This window comes from Mus musculus, chromosome 1 (genome assembly GCF_000001635.26).
Source record: "Mus musculus strain C57BL/6J chromosome 1, GRCm38.p6 C57BL/6J".
Lineage (NCBI taxonomy): Eukaryota > Metazoa > Chordata > Mammalia > Rodentia > Muridae > Mus > Mus musculus.
Window position 1 is genome coordinate 81055805 of NC_000067.6, and position 20003 is coordinate 81075807.

Sequence of the window (20003 nt, forward strand, 5' to 3'; positions counted from 1 at the left end):
GCTCAGAATTTATGTTCAATTAGAAGTTAGATAATAGATACAAATAGTAAGGAAACTCTGACGTGTCAAATGTATATTTTATAGGTCTTGAATATTTTGATATTCATCAGTATTCCATGTCTTCCTTGTTGGGTAGGTTATTTGTTTTTCTATCTTCAGTGTTTGCTAGACATTTTGTAGCATAAAACAGATTTATTAGAAAATCAGATGTAGCTGTCTCTTGTGAGACTATGCCGGGGCCTAGCAAACACAGAAGTGGATGCTCACAGTCAGCTAATGGATGGACCACAGGGCTCCCAATGGAGGAGCTAGAGAAAGTAGCCAAGGAGCTAAAGGGATCTGCAACCCTATAGGTGGAACAACATTATGAACTAACCAGTACCCCGGAGCTCTTGACTCTAGCTGCATATATATCAAAAGATGGCCTAGTCGGCCATCAATGGAAAGAGAGGCCCATTGGACTTGCAAACTTTATATGCCCCAGTACAGGGGAACGCCAGGGCCAAAAAGGGGGAGTGGGTGGGCAGGGGAGTGGGGGTGGGTGGGTATGGGGGACTTTTGGTATAGCATTGGAAATGTAAATGAGCTAAATACCTAATAAAAAATGGAAAAAAAAAGAAAAAGGAAAATTATCTTAATTTTTAGGAATGTAGGTACATCAATAGGTACTTGACAAGAGGCCAGTGGAAATACTGATAGACCTTTGCTCCAAATGTTTTCCAGTGTGTGGCAGTTTAGAATTAATGTATTTTTCAAAAAATATTTTCTCCAAAATGGTAATGAAAACCTTAATGTATCTCCTATATTCAGTAGATTTTATACTTTAAATTTTAAATACCAGTAAAGCAGATATGTACAACATGATTTCAAAAGTCAATGTTACAGCCAAGTGTGGTGATGTATGCCTTGACTCAGGACTAAAGAGGCAGAGTCAGGCAGATCTCTTTGAATTCAAGGCCAGCTTGATCTACAGAGTTAGTTCCAGACAGCAAGGGCTACACATAGAAAATCTGTTCCAACAAACAAACAAACAAACCAAACTAGAAAACAAAAAACAAACAAGCAAAGCTAATGCTAGAAAGAGAAGCTTCTCTTATTAAGACTGGGAGTTGCTGATCATCTGGAATTGGACATTACAAGGAAATAATACTTTTAAAAAGCTAAGAGTATCAATTGTCTATGGATATACACATTAGATTTAGCAGGCAGCTTGCTACTGTATCAGTTTAGCTATAGTATAGTATTAAATTCTTTACTAAGGGACACATGAGTACTTATTCCTAATTAAGATATCTATATCATAGCTGTAAAGACTCAGAGAACATTGAGGAATAGGGAAGAGAAAATTTAAAACAATATTGTGGAAGAATTATGTATTAAGAGGGTTCTCTACAAAGACAAAACTGATAAAACAAATACCTATGTGTGTATGTATATATGTTTACATGTGTATGTATATGTATATATACACATATATAATAATGTACACATAATTGATTTACAGGAGGTGGTCTATGTATATAATATTGCTATGGCACACTGGAGAAGTCAAGCGTCTAGCTGATGTTTAGTCTATGATGCTGGGTTTCTCAACAGTGCTAGTATATTCAAGATCTGGAATATTCTTAGAGAGGTGCTGGTCTTCAGAATACACTAGAAACCAAAGAAATTGATTATAATATCAGGAAAAACATGCTGGAGAAACAGAATAGATAAACTTACCAGCGAGAGTGAAGGCAAACAGGCAGCAAGGAAAGTTTCCTTCTTCTGTGTCCTTTCATGTGAGCTGCCACCAGAAGATGCCACACAAGTTTAGGTTGCATCTTCTTACTTCAAATAATCTTACCGTGAAAACACTCCGCATGGATTCCCACCAGCTTGTATTTTAGTTGATTCCAGGTGCAGTGAAGTTGACAATCAAGATTAGCCACCATAGCCATCTTCTAGGCTATGCAGATATTCTAGCTATACAGTCATTGCAATTACAAACTCACAGTAGCTTCAAATGCATCCATAGGCTGTGCCCAAGAATAGCCCTGACCTCGGTCCTGGATGCAGATAGGCTCAGGGCTCATATCTGTCACTGATAAACTATTTGTTCCTCAAACACTTAGAGAGAGATACTGCTATTGCTTCCATTGTATTAATCCAACCAAGCTGCAGTGTAATGAATGTTTCAATTCAATGTGAAGTTCCAGTCTAATGGTCACATACATGACCTGGCTAAACCAAAGAGGTAAAAGACAAGACAGAGCGATGAATCTCAGAAAGGGGCTATGAGTAAAAATGGAGCTTCACTAGGGTGGGAAGGAGAGAAGAGAAGTATTATCAGAGAAGAGTACCTGGGATCTAATATATACATGTATGAAAATGTCAGAGAACAGCATTAACCAGCACTATTTTCAAACAGCAATCACCATTTCCTTAGGACCCAAATATTTGAAGTCTCTTGGTAACATATAACAAAACCACTGTACAAACATTTTTGAAGATGATTTTTTTATATTTGTGTTTGTTCTTGATGAAAGTCCTGCTGACCACCAGTTTTTACAGATCCTTAGGTGAACTACATTTTTGCCCTTATCTCTAGGATGATGGTGTGAGGCTTTAAAACTGACATCCCTGACTGCAGTTCTGAAGCCGCTCCTAGCTACACGCCTGAGTCATTTGAGAGTTGAGCAGATCCGTAAAACATTTCATATGCCTCTCAGCTCGTTATACATGCTCAATATATTATAAGCATCATTGGCGTATGGCTACTTCCATGTTAATTCTGTAATAAATCACTCTCCAAATGCTGGTGCATTAGCATCTCCACTGTAAGAACAGGCACATGGGGCTTTTCATGGGTAAGGCTTGTGAAAATGTATCATTAAGCACTTTTATGGTGTGTGTGATTGTAACTGAGCCAATTCCATCTTTGAAGCAACTTGCTCTGCCATTGAAGGTGATCTTGGCACATACCTTTACTCTACCCCTGCCCTGTCCACTGAGCTCAGCTTTTTTGACAGAATTTGGAACTGCGGTCTCATGTCCTTCTATTATAACACTCAATGGGATCTAGCTGCCCAGGTTCAAGCTCGTTGTTCAACCAAAACTTTCTGACAGCTATGAACACCCTGGGTTTGTATTTGTGGGGATGGAGTCGTCTGAGTTGAAAACATAGTCAACCTGTTACAAGTCTTCAACTTCCCCCAGGGAGTAAAAACAAGAAGTGAAATTAGAAATAAAAAAGGAAAATAATGTCATCTGAGGTTGCATAAGGGCAGAGTATGAGGCAAATGAGGATGTAAAGTCTCCTGTTGCTGGAGCTGTGGATCTGAGAAGGCACATTTTCTAAGGAATATAAACTCTCAGGGAGACAAGGCTTATTTTTGTTTGTTGTAGCTGTTCATTTTCTCTTGCAACAGGCATAGCTTTTTCATACTAATTTCATTGTGGAAGTTCTCTGACAGCCACAAGACATATTTATTAAGATACATTTTTGGACTAAATAATATGAGTTATTTTAAAACTTATCATTTACAGCAAAACGTATGAAACTCGTATATACCATGTTAAGTGTAATAAGCTAGATACAGAAGGGCAAATGGTGCATATTCTTTCAAATGTGGAAACAGAAACAAAAGAAAGAAAAACAAATGGCTTGGAAAGATGGTTCAGTGGTTAAGAGAGCTTGCTGCTCTTATGGAAGACACTTGATGAGTAGTCTGCACTGTATGCAGGTGCAATGGAACCACAAAACTAGGGTATTCTATGGCAGGGAAGAAATTTATTGTAAACATGAACATGCCAAGTGCTTATCTCTCTGTAGAGAGAGAATAGCCAGAGGTATTTTGAGGGAGCCCATAACCAACATGGATGTACCTCTCATGATGGTGGTGGTGCTGGTGGGAACGTGTGGCCAAAAATTCATGGGATGCTTGCCATTTATAAAGAGAGCAGGTAGCTATGGTGGGGGAGGAAGCTGTAGCCTGGAATAGTCTGGAAGTTTAGGGCCAGAGAAGATGGTAGCTTTGATAGGTATTAGTGGTAGGTGTTAACAGGGACCTAAGGGGCTTGGAGGTTAGTGTGGGGCTTTGATATGTAGTTAGATGCCCCATTTGCTGGAGATAAGGGAAGTAACTTTAATGTGAAGACAGAAATCTTTTTCACAGGTTCTGAAGGTGCTGAGTGTGAGATTTTATGTATCTGCCAGCAGTCCTCTGAGTCTTGGCCTGAGCTGAACCCAGAATGTCATTTAGGACATTGACAGTGCCACTGTCATTTGGAGGGTTTAGGACTTGGGAACTAATGTTTCTCCATCTCCCACAGCTCTTATCAAGCTCCAGCAAATCGGTTAGATTTTCAAATGATCTTCCTATATACCTCTTGCCCATAAGTATGCTCCGTTAATGATCTGTGGCAACAAATGTTAGTCTGATTGTCCTGATTTGTCCCTGCAGCTTTCCGGGTCACACCTACTCTGAATTGCCATTACCAGCTTCAGCAGCTCTCCGGGGTCATGGTCACCTTAGATTTGTCATTTCTCATTAGTCTAGTGTTTATTACCAGTTAAACAAGTGGTCCAAATAGCTAGAAAAAAAGATGCTATCAAGACCAGGTAATATATTACCACATTTGCCCACCCTCTGTTTAGTCATTACAGAGTAGTGGGCATAGGGAAGGGCTGCTGAGATTCCGACCAATATAGACTGTTTTCCTCTGTTCTGGCTAAACTGGCACACTAGCAAGCATAAAGGAATGGGTTATTTATCATAAAATGCGATTAATGCAAACCACTGTACAGGTGGAGCTGTAGGTATCCTGGGGAAACAAGAGAATATGAGGTTAAACCAAACAGCACTGCAGAACTTTTGTGTGTTGTGGCAAATTCATGGGAAAACTTGAATTGGTGTCCTGTGTCTTCACACAACATATAATTACTGAGAATAATTTAGAATAAGTAAAAAGACTTTAACTCATGTTTTGTGTGTGTGTGTGTGTGTGTGTGTGTGTGTGTGTGTGTGTGTGTGTGATATTTGCAAGTTGCCACTAAGTTGTTATGCATATTTAGGTGTTTGTGGCTGACCAATTAATGAAGGCAACTGTAGTGCACACATCATTGAAATGTGACTAAAATAGGAAGATCTTCATTAGCTGAGAAATCTTAAATATTTTTGCCTGTTATCATAGATGTTGTGACAACCCAATGAATATTAGCTATTTTGTGGAAACAACATAATGAGATAGTAATTTGATTTTTTTTAATACTTTCTCTATTTTTCTCTTATCTTATTCCTTTTCCAAACATGTATTCTTTGCACCTGCTGTTTTATGACTGCCGAAGAGTTTTGCATGGTAGAGGAAAGCTTTATGCAGAAGACTTCCCAGGGTGTCCCCAAAGGCCCATGATGTTGCCAGTTATCTCAGACAAAAGGCATTTGCTTCATGGGAACAGGATAATGGGCTCAGTCCTATCAGGAATCAAGATGGCATTCACTATGCCTTCAAATTAGTAAAGGCCTACCCTAACGTGTTGCTGTGCTTCAAGAGGTACGTGTAATAGAAATTTCTCAGAATTGATTAAGGGCTGCCTGGCATGAATAGAGCCTAAGAACAAGAGGCCTAAAGAGTAGAAAACGGGAGTAGCTGATCTTATATCTGTAAGGGTTATGTTTCTGCAGGCTAGTGTATTCCTCTTACTTCATACAGATGCATTTAAGCCTTATTTTTCCTCATGTATCATAGAGGATTGAACCTTTCCCCTCATGCACACTGTGTAAGCACTGTGCCATTGAGTTGTATACATGGCCACCACTCATAATTCTTTTGTTTGTTGTTGTTTGCTTTAGTTATGAGACAGTGTCTTATTAACCTTCCTAGGCAATTCTGAAACTCAGAATCCTCCTGCTTTGGTTTCCCAAGGAGCTGGGATCACAGATCTGCAGCACCAGCCCTAGCTTAAGTCAGTTGAGAATATTCTGGTGGGAGAATTGGGCCTTTTCTCTGAGCTTCAGGATCTGCCATTTCCTCATCTTGAGGTAGGGTATCCTCTTCTGTTGTTTGGGCTGTGGCTGACTCCTTCTGGTTGGATTTGAAGGGGTTTCTCCTTTCATAGCTGCTTTTTGTTTCAGGACAAAACAGATGTGCTGCAGGGGTTGTCTGCACTTCTTTCCAGTCAGAATACTATTGGGAAGTGAGCTGAACACCTACTTCCTGAGGCGATGCTTCATCATGATCATATCTTCTTTGTCAAGGCTCTGACCACCTTGCTTCTATCGCTGATTCTTGCTCAGCACCCGTGGCTCTTGAACAACTTTTTCAGTTCCATCTGGGAATATTCGATCTTTCCTCCAGGAGCCCAAATCTTTTAGTAATTCAGTCACATTTGGTGGGCTGGTGACTGAGACGCCTTGCACTCCCATTATGGCTTCTCTCTTGGAAGTTTTATGCACACACGGTTTATAAAGCCACCGCCTCCTAGTGAGATGCCAGCTAAGTAAGTTCATGCTGCAGAAAAGGTCTTCTTTCCCTGAGATTCTGATAGGAGGCTATGTGGACCGGCTGTGATGATTTCCTTAAGCCAGATGCAGATTGGATACAACTGTGGAAACAGCATATAGCAACTGGTTGTGTGTCAGTTACCTGCCCTCCCTTAACACAGACCAGCAGTGCCCCTAAATAAAGTTTTTATTAATTTTTAAGGTGAGAAAGAATGTAGGCAAGTAAAATACAATAATTGCCCAACTTAAAGCACACATGAATTTTACTTATAACTAAGAAGGAAATCTAAGGATGTCTGACCCACCTTACATGTCAGCAGAATACATGTTCATTTCCAGAAACATGTTGAATTGATATGCCAGGTCTATGGACATACCAACGTTACAAGCAATCATGTGCATGCATTCGCGTTTTCACAGTGAAGAAAGAAAAATTTGTTCAACAAAGCTCTCTTAATTGGTACTGAAGATCTAAACAGGAAGCGGCTACACCTTCATCTTCAAGTCTATGAAATTACCAGGAGGAAATGTCCTTGGACAACAAGTGGGTGCTTATCTTCTTTCGGTCTGGGTGCTCTTTTTGGCTGGACTCATTTGAAACACTTACAAGATCTCTTCTGCATGGTAACTAACTCCACAAGGATTCAGTTGCCATGCAACTACATGGTATTCTCCATAGTACTGCCTTTCTTATGATTACAGAGTGAGGAGCTTTTATAGTCATAATAATACCTTACGTTCATGCCAGGCCTTTTACATAAGAAGATCCCAGTAGAGTGAATAGAGTTGTTCTTTATGTAAGTCTTTTCACCAAGCACTAAAAATACCCATGCTTCCAATTTAGCTACATGGCAGCTATCCTCTCCCAGTTAAAATATACAATAGATATTTTGGTAGGAGGTGATATCAGGGATTGTTCTTCAGGTTTTAAATGCAAAGATATTTAGGAGGATATAATAATAATAATAATTTTAAAAAGTGGGGGTCTCTGTTAGATTGTATCTTTGGCATTACAAGAAGGAAGCATCTCTACTCATGAGGGTATCTTGGCTAGTTTTTGTCAACTTGGCACACCAGTTACCTGTGAGAGGGAGTCTTAATGGACTGTCCTGTAGCAATGGCAGTGAGGGTTTTTTGTTTATTTGTTTGTTTTTTGCTTTTTTGTGTTTTTTTTGTTTGTTTGTTTTTTTAATGATTGATGTTGGAAGGCCTAGGCTACTTTGACATCAACCCTGGAATGTAGTCTGGAGTTGTATGAGAAAGAAAGTTGAGTGAGCCAACAACACCATTCTGTAATGCTTTTGGCTTCAGTTCCTGCTTCCAGGTTCCCACTGGGCTTTTTGGTCTGGATCCCTTTAATGGTGGACTGTGAGTTGTGAGCAAAATAAACCCTTTCCTTTCCGAGTTGGTTTTAGTCACTGTTGTATCACAACAATGGGAAAATCCAACTAAAACATAGCAGTCAGAGTTCTTCTTTCTCCTAATGGGTGCAAAGAGGCAGTAATTGAAAGGAAGACCAGATTAGGGGTGACAGAAGGAGTCAGGTTGTGAAAGGAGGTGGTCAGCACAGCTTTACAGGCAGTTTCCACTCATCATTTCTTCCAGGGTACCATTCTGCACCAGATATCCTGCTTTTCACCCAGTGAGGATCACTACAGAGCACTATGTTTAGTTTCTTAAGCAGAAGTTTTTGGTAAAAAAAATCAGGTGTTTTTTAAGAAGTTATTTTAAATGCTTAATTATGTGTATGTATGGGGGGCATGATGGGCTCATGTGCACATGAATGAAGGCCCCAAAGAGGTCAGAGGCAGGGAATGCTCCTGGAACAAGAGGTACAAGTGGATGTGAACCAAAATACCCAGATGCTGGAAACTAAAATTATGTTTTCTGTGAGAGCAGCAGTGAATGCTACTATTAGCCCACATCTTCTGGTCCATTTCTAGATCCAAGATTTTGGGTTGTTTGTTTGCTTGTTTCTGTTTGTTTTTAATGGAAGGAAAGGTTCTCTCTGAAAGTAAACAAGCTTTTGGGTTCCCTGGAAGCTATACTGCTTAGCTTGTAGGATTAAAATGAAAACAATGTAGTGAAGAGATCATAACAGAAAGAGTTTTTGTCTCAATTTTATTATCGAGCTAAATAAAAAATAATTTGAAAGTAAAAGCCTTATTTGTAATAAGAAAATAGCTGCTTCTTCTGACAGTACGTCTTCTAATGTTCCCTGTCTTGTTTGAAGCCCACTCACTTTTATCCCTTCTGTTTCTGCTCCAGTTACTGCCACCCCCCAGCACTAGGACTGTTCCCATGTCTGCACTGCAGTAATTATCTAGTGTTAGTTGCCCTTTAAAATTTATATGGCTCTTTAAATGTATGTCTGTCCTGGTTAACACAACGTTTTAAGTCTCTAGCACAGCTAAAATTGACTACAAGTCTAATTCTGACTGGTAAGATATGGATAGTGATGATTCATGCAAGCTTCAGGTTATTTCTCCCTTCTTGCTGAAATTCCAAACAATGGAGAGTTCCAATTAGAAGCAAGCACCATGACCATGTTTGTTTAGAGGTGTTGAGTCTAATAAACTGCTGTGGCCAGAAATTTCACACTTCCTACCTCTGTATTTAAAGGAACTCAAGCTAAGATGGGGGAGGAGGAAGAAGGTAGAATGTGATCAAGTACTCAAGGCATTCTGCTCTGTACCTGAGTCTTGTACTTAGCTCTCAATGATGTGGCCCAGGCTCTTACCATTGATTGCTCAAGCCACTGATGAATGATAAGGAGATTATGAAATGAGCTTCCCAGAGAAGAGAGCTGGATGTGTTAAAGGCTCTACAGAGCTGATGGGTTGATTAATTATCAGTAATTAAGAGGGATAGAATGTCTCAAGTTCGGAGCCATATTATCTTGGGCTACCTTTGATATTTTCACTTCCATATCTGAATAACATCTATTTTTGAAACTATAAATAAGTCCTTTGGAAACACAAGTTTTCATCGGGGTTCCGGCCCTGAGATGCACCCATGCTCTCCTAGAGGGTTCCACAACCATGTGCATATGTAGATAGCAATGAATTGCCACAGTGGGTATTATGACAAATTGAAAGAAAAAAACATATGAAATTGGGAAAAAAAAAGTAGTAGAAGGGATTGATAAGAAATGGAACAGAAGGGATAGGGCATAAATTTGTTCAAAGCACATAATGTGCATATATAAATATTAAATAAAATATTTTAAAATTTAGTAACACTTCTAGCAGACACCAACCCAAAGGCTAAGAATGTCATCAAATATCATCTGATGCCTGTATTAGAGATGTCTCCACTTTACTATCTGCCTCATGTTCACACAGATGCATTTTTTAAATCATTTTTTTACAGTTTAGTCATTATCCCCCTCCTTCATCCCATTCCTCTTCTCCTGCCTCCAAGAGGATGTCCCCACCCCCACCCCACCAGACCTCCCCACTCCCTGGGGTCTCAAGTCTCTCAAGGGCTAGGTGCCTCTTCTCTCATTGATGCCAGACCAGGTGATCTTTTGCTTGTCTATGTGTTAGGAACCTCATATCAACTAGTGTATACTGCCTTGTTACACCAATGTACTTCTAAACTATCTTGAATTATGACTTTGTTCTGTTCTTTTAAAAACATCATGAAAATCTTACCGCACTATAATAGAATATTTAGGGTAACCTGAGTTTGTTCTCCCAAGTCACAGTCATTCCTATTTGACACCAGCGTAAACCCTGTCTCATTCCATTTGTTATGTGAGCCATGATTTATCATGGAATGAATCCACAATAATATTTTTCAGTAGCTCAGCTTTATGTTTCAAGTTGATTTAATTCTGGTGTTGGTCATGAAGAATTCTGATTCATTAACCAAGATAGACGTTGTGACAAAATGGCTGACTTTGGGGGACACAGAAAGGCTCCCTTAAATTCCAAAGCCAACAGATAATAGAATTACAGAAAGAAAATTTCCAGAATTCTAATGTGTTTTAGGCAGAAAATTTGAAGGAGAACCAAATGAATATTTGGTTTTGAATTAACCCACTCTTTCTATGTTTATCTATAAGCAATGAGACATAAGTATACCTAGAAAATATTATATAGATGCATATATTTATAAGAACAGAACACTGTAATCAATTAAAAATTTAAATCATTTAAATTATTAGTTGCATATAGTTGATACAAATTTCAGCTTTAGACAAGCATGTAAAAATATACTGCTTTGTCCTTTTTAAATATTTTATTTAAAATGTTAATTATGTATGCTTGTGCTTATCTGTGTGTAGACTTTGTCCCCATGAATATGGTGCTCTTAGAGGCTAGAAGAAAGCACTGGATCTCCTAGAGCAGAATTCTTAGTGGTTGTGAGCCACTCACTGCACTTGCATCCCCAGCAAAAATAGCATGTGCTCTTAACTGCAAACCTATGTCTCCAGACTCTGAAAAGATATTCCCTTTAATCAGATTAGAAAAGATTTATTAATATTTAAATATGTTTCTTACAGCACAAAACAAAACAAAGCAAACAAACAAACAAACAAACAAACCTTATGCTTCATTAAATATACTCCAAATGTCTGGGAAATAGGTGAATTCAATCTGAGATTGCTCCAAAGCCAACTCTTTTGAAAACTACAAGTGTGTAAGGTCCTTTGGTGCTTCACAAAGGTTTTGAGATTAATATATTCATAATCTTTTGCTTAGGTTTTGGTTTCTACTTATTATAGAAATGTACCATTTGTATGTTTTCTTTAGAAAATTATTACATAACAACAATTTGAGTATTTTATATAACACTTTCCATGTAGAATAAGCAAGGTGATAAATATTGGTTTTAATTACACAGGCTATGAATTTTTAATTTGATAATGGAATGGCTGCACAGTGTTTTTCACACAAAGTCTATTTAATAAACTAAACTTTAGAATTAATATTCAGTGACTAATTCAGTGTGATCACTGCTAAAATTTTGTGAGTTCCATCCTTGGTATCTTATGAAGTATTAGAGAAAGAACTGGCCCCCAACGGTTGTCTCTGGCCTTCCCAGGCATTCTGTGGCTCTTGTACCAATACATACCCCTCCCCATCACTCTTTCTCACACACATATACACAGAGGTATACAATAATAATATTTTTAAAGTAAATATTTTCACTAAACCTTAAATAAGAGCTCAACTTTTGATTTTAACCACACATTATCATCGATATATCACATATTCTGTGTTCCCTTAGTATAAAATACAGATATTTAAAATTAACTTTAAATATTTAAATATTTGTTTCGTTTTATGCATTTTAATATAATGTGATGCTTTTATAACAATATAACTATTATTTTGATAAGACTGTGGTATAACCACAGTGGTATAACCAGAGTGGCTCATGAATCTTATTTTTTTACTATCATGGATTACAAATAGAAATTTATTAGTGTTGCTCAACATAATATCAGTATATCAGTGGAAGTTTGGCAGAGATTTCACAATGCAGCCTATTTATCCAAAAGATGCAAATAGAGAACATGAAGCTGCCTCCTTCTGAACTCTATCTACCTTACTCTCAAAGCCTACCCCTTAGATGAATATATGTGATTCTTCTATCAAAAATTGTTTTTCACCTATTCGCTTATTCTGTTTAATCCATTAAAAACTGTGTATGACAGCATCAGAAAATGTTATAGAGAGGGAGGAAAAAGAGAGAAGGGAGAAGGAGGGAAAAAGGAAAAGGAAAAAGAGGCAAAGAAGGAGGGAAGAAGTCTATAGACTGTCTTCTAAAATTTTTTTAAAATGAATATTTATTTATTTATTTATTTATTTATTTATTTATTTATTTATTTATGGTTTTTTGAGACAGGGTTTCTCTGTATAGCCCTGGCTGTCCTGGAACTCACTTTGTAGACCAGGCTGGCCTGGAACTAAAAAATCCACCTGCCTCTGCCTCCTGAGTGCTGGGATTAAAGGCATGTGCCACCACACCTGGCTGTAAATGACTCTTTCTGATATATAATGTTCATAGCTTCTGCAATAGAGCTACCTTCTTGTCTGGAATTTTATTATAGTAGCAAATATAAGAAAAAAATAAACAAATAAGGAAGTACATTATTAAGTCAATGATATATAACAGAATGCATGAAAGATAATAAAATGGGGTTATAGAAGGTAATGTTATATGCTTTGAAAAATCTGGTAGATACTCTTATAATTATGGCAGTAAGGAATTTGAATCAGGTCGAAGGCAAAAATTTGTTCAATTTTGATAGGTGAAGACTACACTGGAAATATAAATACAGGTGATCACAGTGAAGGAAATAGTGAGGAGGAAAATTTGAGTGAGCAAGCAATTATGGGGAATTTGAAACTTTGTCCAAGCATATGTAAAAATTTAAACCACAGTTAGGAGAACATGCAGTTATTCCGTTTATTGTCATGTTGTGAGTGTGTACTGAGGATTCCAGTCTTGCTTCAGTGAACAACTCTCCATGGCCTCCTTTATTTATTTTATACTCCCCTCAGATAACTATAATTAGATGAACTAAATGAGGTAAAGAAACAAGAGTTGAAGGACCCTGCTGTGCATTGGTTCTTCCATTATTTAGTTTGGTTACCAGTGGATATTTTTAAATACTCTCTGTGAATGTAAGTAATACTACAAGGTGCCCATTTTGGTGAGAGAATCATAGAATTTGAGAGACATATCTCTGTCACGTAAACCTGATACAGAAAACCAACCTCCCTCTAACCTCCACAACACACATTGCACTGATTTTCAAATATTTCCATTAGACAAGCTGTGTTCTCACTTATAGTCCACATCTAAATTTCTCCCAGATCCTATATGACCAGTGTGATTATGCTTATTTGGGTTATCTTTTTATTGCAGACACTACCAACTCACTAATGCAATGCTAGTTTCCTACACCACAAATCATCCTAACCCAGCCTTCTCACTGTGAAAATAAATGGAAGCCCATAGTTTCCAAAGGGGAGTGTTTCAGGGGGGACAATGTGAGAAAAGAGAATTTTGCAGTTTACTTCCAACCACCTTATTAAATTATTATGTAATACCAAATGTTTGGTCGAATATAAAACTATGCCTATATCTGTTTTTAAAGAAATATGCTACTCACTAAAAACAAAATTATCCCTTACCTTTTTTTGCACTAGATAAGCACCCTGTGCTTATAATAGCTGAAAGACCTCAAGCAAATTAATTTAACTCTCTCTGCCTCAAGATTCCAGTTTGTAAAATGAGATGAATTAGAGTGCCTGTCTCATGAGATCAGTGTGGTTATGGGATGGGACGGGTGAGTTAATGGGAGCCCAGCACACAATGAACACTGTGTATGTGTTGGCTGACAATGCTGTTGGCATGAATGTTATTTTTGTACACAATTGCTATTATTATTATTAGTAGTAGTAGTAGTAGTATTGTTATTACTATATGCTATGCTCTGGCATTTTATTTTTTAAATAAATTAATTTTTCCAATTACTTAATTCAATGTCTCCTGTCCATAAGGCATTGAAGTTTGTACTGGATGCAAAGGTCAGCGAATGTATGCAAGGCTCCAGTTCCCTGGGGCTTTCATCTTAGAAAAAAAATGGCAAAAGTAAAAATAGCTTTAAAGATCATAGTCAGCAGTACATACACGAATGGTGACAGTTTTTGAGTGGTACATTTGCAAATGTAGTGTGGTTGGCAAGATGAGGGGCTGCACTTGTTTTCCTTCTCAGCGTAGATAATCAGGAAGAGAATTCAGGAACAGAAGACACCAGGACCAGGGATGAGATCTGGGCTTCCAAATAGTTAGAACTCAAAATTTTAGAAAGGTAAAGACATCAAAAATGGAAGGTTATTGAAATAAGAGAAAAACCAAAAAAGCAAAGTCATGGAAAGTTAGATAAAATAGTATTTCAAGTGAAATGATGAAAGAAAAATTGTGTTTAGACGTTGTAACACAGACAAAGGTAACTTGTCAAGGACGTATTTAGTAATAGCTATTGTTTTTAATTCTGCTCTCTGTTACTATCCTCGCATCTGCTAACCAGGAAGGTGCTGCTTGGGCAAGGGACTGGGAAAGTAACGGGGTGGATTATGCTCAACGTGCATCATATAGTGGGGTGAAAATTTTACAAATCTTCATAATAAGCATATTTTGTACTGTTAATATTGCCATTACTCACATAAATGAGAGGTGGGTATGGAGTTTCCATGTCTTTGCATTGTCACATGAATAGGAATAGGACCAGCAAGCAGGACAGGCCTGTGACAGTTATAGGGACGGTGCCCTTGTCCCCTTGTAATAGCTACATTCAAAGAAATGAAGGTATTTTTATAGCTGCTATAGCATTTAAATGTTAAATCTTCTATGATGAATAAGCAAAGATTTTTCAAATTGTTAGTATTATTAAGCACAATAAAACCTCAACCATAGAGCTTTGCACTTATTTCATATTTAAAGCAGAAGTAATAGTTCACTAACTGTGCCCATTAAAACACTATCAGATTAACCTGATTCATGTGAGCATATCCACACAACTGTCCATTTCTCCTTATTTATGCCTACATGACAATTATTAAAATCTGACTCATCTCTGATTGAATTTACTTTTATTCCTAAGAAAGGGAATAATCATTTCCTTCACTTATTCTCAAGCTTAGCTTCTAATTTAATAAAATTCATTTCTTGTATTTTATTTTTTAATATGCCAATGATAATTTAATGCATGTATGAAAGACTTTTAAAAAATGTCAGAGCCATAGGGAACTGATTGTAGTCAACATTTCTGTATTCTTTTTGTTGATTTTCATTCAATTTAATGTTATCATTGAGTGGATAATTTCCAGTGCTTTCTTGCTTCCTTCCCTCCTTCCCTCCTTCCCTTCTTCCCTCCCTCCCTCCCTCCCTCCCTCCCTCCCTTCCTTCCTTCCTTCCTTCCTTCCTTCCTTCCTTCCTTCCTTCCTTCCTTCCACCAATTGTGAATCTATCAACTATCCACCCATCACAAATTTATCTATCATCTACCTATCATCTACCTGTAATCTGTCATCTACCTTTCTGTCTGCCCACTTGTCTGTTATATACTTGTCTTTGTATTTCTATATTCATATCTTTTCTCATGTTAGGAAACATGGAGAATGCCCTCAATTGAGCATTGACCATATTGATATGTTGGTATCTAACTGCCACCCTCTGAAACTGACAAAAATGACTTTCTGTTGTTTAATATAGTCAGTCTATGCTATAGATTACATGGGACTTGTATATAGCATCCTAAATTGACTTAAGAATCTGTGAAGTATCTCACATACCTCTGCATATTTAACAAGATCCAAAATAATGTTCACATGGAGGTTCTGTATTACTATTTGAGTTACAACTGTCTAGATTCAGTTTATGCCATGAATTAAGAAACATCTATATATGTGCATGCATGCATTTCTCTGTTTAATTTCATTAATTCTTGAAATGCATATTTGTCATGTGATATACCTATGCAAGCTTTTCTTAGATATTTTAACCTCTTCTATTGATTTACAGTCTTATACTGGACAAGTAAATCAATATCGCTTGATAAGACATTTTAGTACTCAGTTCAGGACATATGTGCCAATAGCAGCCAAATTTCATTGTTATCAATTTTATTTAAATTTAAGTCACACTGAATTAATACATTTATAAAGTCGTAACTATTTATGAAATTGATTCTATCTGTTCCAGAAGAAATACCTCTATTTCCACAGTACTTTCTTCATATCTCCATTCTAAACTGCACATCCCAATGCATATATTGAAGCTTAAATCCCCCAAAGCATTTGGGGGCCAGGCTTTTGAGAGGCAATTAAGTTTAGATAATGTTGAGAGAGTGCTGTCCTGGGACTGGATTACTAGATTTATATGAAGGGGAAGAAAACCTGGCCCATTCCATTCAGTTAGCTGGAAAAAGTCCTCCTGAAGAGAAAGGTCTGTAATGACCTTTTCCTTGACATTCAAAGCTAGGAATGTTTTAGGCAAACAGAGTGTGCGTTTTTTTTTTTTTTTTTTGGGGGGGGGGGTTTGTTTGTTTGTTTGATTGATTGATTTTTTTTTTAAAGAAACCTCTGACTCAACACAGTATTTTAAAATAATATTAGTATTCTCTTTAAATAGAAAGCAAATGTGTGCATATCCAGCTACTACTGGTCTGCAATTCTTCATTATTTCTAGTTAATTTCATATTGGTAGCCTTTGACTTTTCAAAGGGAAAATGTCTACATTTTTCTTAAGCGTTTAGGATTTGTTTTGGTACTTCTATTTTAAAATATTCATTTATGTTTTATATTTAAGATGATCTTTTTATGTTCATCACATAGGTAGCTTGACATGTCTGCTTGAGTGAAAATTATACTATCTATTGAGGACTGGAGTTTTGCATCCATTCAGCAAATCTCTAACCTTAGAGGGATGTAGTCATTGTGTTGGAACCCTAGGGAAAGAAAGGAAAATCACCCTCCTTAGGGGCTTTTACACAAATACAAGTGAAGAATTAAGCAGCTATGTTCAGTTACTCATGACTTTAATTTTAATCATTCATTAAATGTTTCATAGAAGTGAAAGCAAGCACCAATGTTTTACTATAGTGAGTTAGGGTAGGCTTTGAGGGCAAGTAAATTTGAGTAAATGATACCCACTCAAATAGAGAACTTGAATGGTTGGAATACTGGTTTCTGCTTCACCAGTCATGGGAGCCTTTTTATTAGGGATTTTTTTTTAAAGTGTGAGAATAGCAATAACTATATCTATGAAACCTTCATTAAAAATAACATTGGTTCAAACAAACACTGGTATCTATGTGTGTTATCTTTCTTACTTTTTTTTATTACCATATGATAAGTCCACTGAATGTGTTAGTCCCCAGATGTTTAGTTTTGTGAGCATTATATTATGAATCATTATTTGGTCACCAGATACCTGGACCATGCAATGCTTGTAGCATACACAGCACACCAATTTGATAGAAGTCATCAATAAGCCTTCTGCTAACACGTAGGCTTGTGCAGGCAGAATAAAGAGGGGCAAATCATTCTCATTCTTTCTAGATTCTCTTGTCTTGCTCATGCTAGGTGTCATAGACAATCCTATTGGGTGTAAAGGAGATTAGGTTTTGGATTTAATGAATAACTTCATCACAACTGGGTTTCATCTCCCTAAGCTAATTAGAATAAATAATAGAAGAAATATATATCAGAGAAAATACTGGAAAGGCTTTGTTGAAAAAAGAAAACAAAACAAAACTTTTTTCAAGACTTTAAATCTGCCTGGTGAATCTTGAAATTAGGCAGATGTATTGTTCTATCAATTATGAATTCTACCATCTATGTCATGTTTACTCATAAAGGCTTTCCTCCTGTCTAGTTGGTTTATAGTATAAAGCACATTTCTAGAACTCTTATACTTCTCTTCTTCTGTGTTTATGGAAGAGGTCTACTTAAGCCACAATGCTCCAAATCCTTTCATCACTACAACAAAAAAAGGGGACTTTTCCCTGACTTAAGAACTTTGAGCACTGAAACATCCAAATATGTTTTCCTAAGAATACCAGAGAAACTTAGCCACTCTGTGAAGATAGAAAAAAAAATTAAACCATCATATAACTATAACGTTGAGATTGTTGGTTTGTTATATATATTCTTATTATAAGGATTTTCAAGTTTAACTCTTCCTGAGGTAGAGTTCTCTGTAATAAAGCACATTTGTCTAAGATTATTTGAAAAACAACATGAAAACATTCCTGTTTTATTCAGTGGTATTTGAAGAAATAGTTCTAGGCACCAAAACTCAGAGATATCACAAGCTCCTCGACACTAATACATCTCCAGATACAAAGTTGTCCAATTATAACACACTGTGGTTGGAATGAATATATTCCATGAGGTTGAGCATATGAACATGATGCAACATGATTTCAAGGTCTTCATTTGTATTGTGGAAGGATAAGAAGTAAAAGGAAGTAAATGAATGTTGGAAAGAAAGGAGAAAGCAAAGAAAGGAGGGTGAGGAAGAAGAAAGGAAGAGAGAAGAAGAAGAGGAAGAAGAAGAAGAAGAAGAAGAAGAAGAAGAAGAAGAAGAAGAAGAAGAAGAAGAAGAAGAAGAAGAAGACAATGAAGGAGAAGAAGACAATAAAGGAGAAGAAGACAATAAAGGAGAAGGAGGAGGAGAAGAGAGGGAAAATAAGTTAGAAAAGAGAGAAGGGACAACCAATACCATATAATTTCCCAAATTGGAAATGTACAATTTTAAGGACTAAGTGGTATATATTTCATATCTCTTCTTTTGAGCTTAATACTCCCTCTTTCTCTTGGAAATGTAGTGTTTAGCCTTGGCAGGCCTCTTTTATGCTTGACAACTTTGCATCAACCACTACTCACTGTTTTTGAATTGTGCTATACAATGACAAGAAGAATTAGTGACTTGGTTTCTATTCCTGATCATCTGGTGTGTATAGCAAGTCATTTCATTACCTGAGAACTGTTTTCCCATATATGTACTGGGATTTCCTCCCTCTTTTAGTCATTGTCACTGCGGTTCAAAGTAGATTCATCTAAACGTGCTTAAATTATCAATCATGATAAAAATATTTCCACTCCCTAAATGTCTCTCAAATTATTTTGTATTAAAAAAAAACTTTTCAACTTTGGTTCTGTGATGAACTACTACTTTTATGAGAGCACTTTGCTACCAAAAAAAAAAAAAAAAAAAAAAAAAAAAAAGCCCCGACATATTAGTAAACCTCTCCATCACAGTATGGGAGCAGATGCTAGATTGTAAGTGGTACTTGAGTCTGTTTACTGGGATGTGATAAGATTTTAACACAAGATGGGGTGGCTGGGGAAGGGATGAGCAAGGATTATATGAGAAAGACACATAGAATATGATCTTTCTCCTTTCCTACCTATGCTTTCCTCCATTCTCTGCATCTATCTAATCTTCCAAAGAATTTCATTACATTAAATAGAAATCATATTCTACTCACAAGCTAGATAAACAAAAACCTGGAAATTCATTCTTTAAAATCCACATATACATATACTCTATTTATCCCTCATATATACTATATGTGTTATATTATATTACATACATCATGTAATATATAATATAATATATAATGTGTATAGTATATAATGTATATAATATATGATATGTAATTGTGATATATTATGTAATGTGTAATATATAATATGTAATATGATATATAATATGTAATATATCTACTTATATTAGGGATATATAGAATAATATTATGCATTGGATTTATTTTTCCCAAGTTTAACTTAAAAACAAATATATAAAATCAAAGGACAGTCCTAGTTATTATTTAAGTATTAGGAAGCTGACCTGAAGATTACTGCTTTTATAATTGGCTGGTGCATAAAGATATTTTCATAAGGAATTACTTATGAATTGATATATTTAATTCCAAAGAAAGCAACTTGCAAGCCGAAACTATTTCCAGTAAAAGTTAATGGGTGAAAG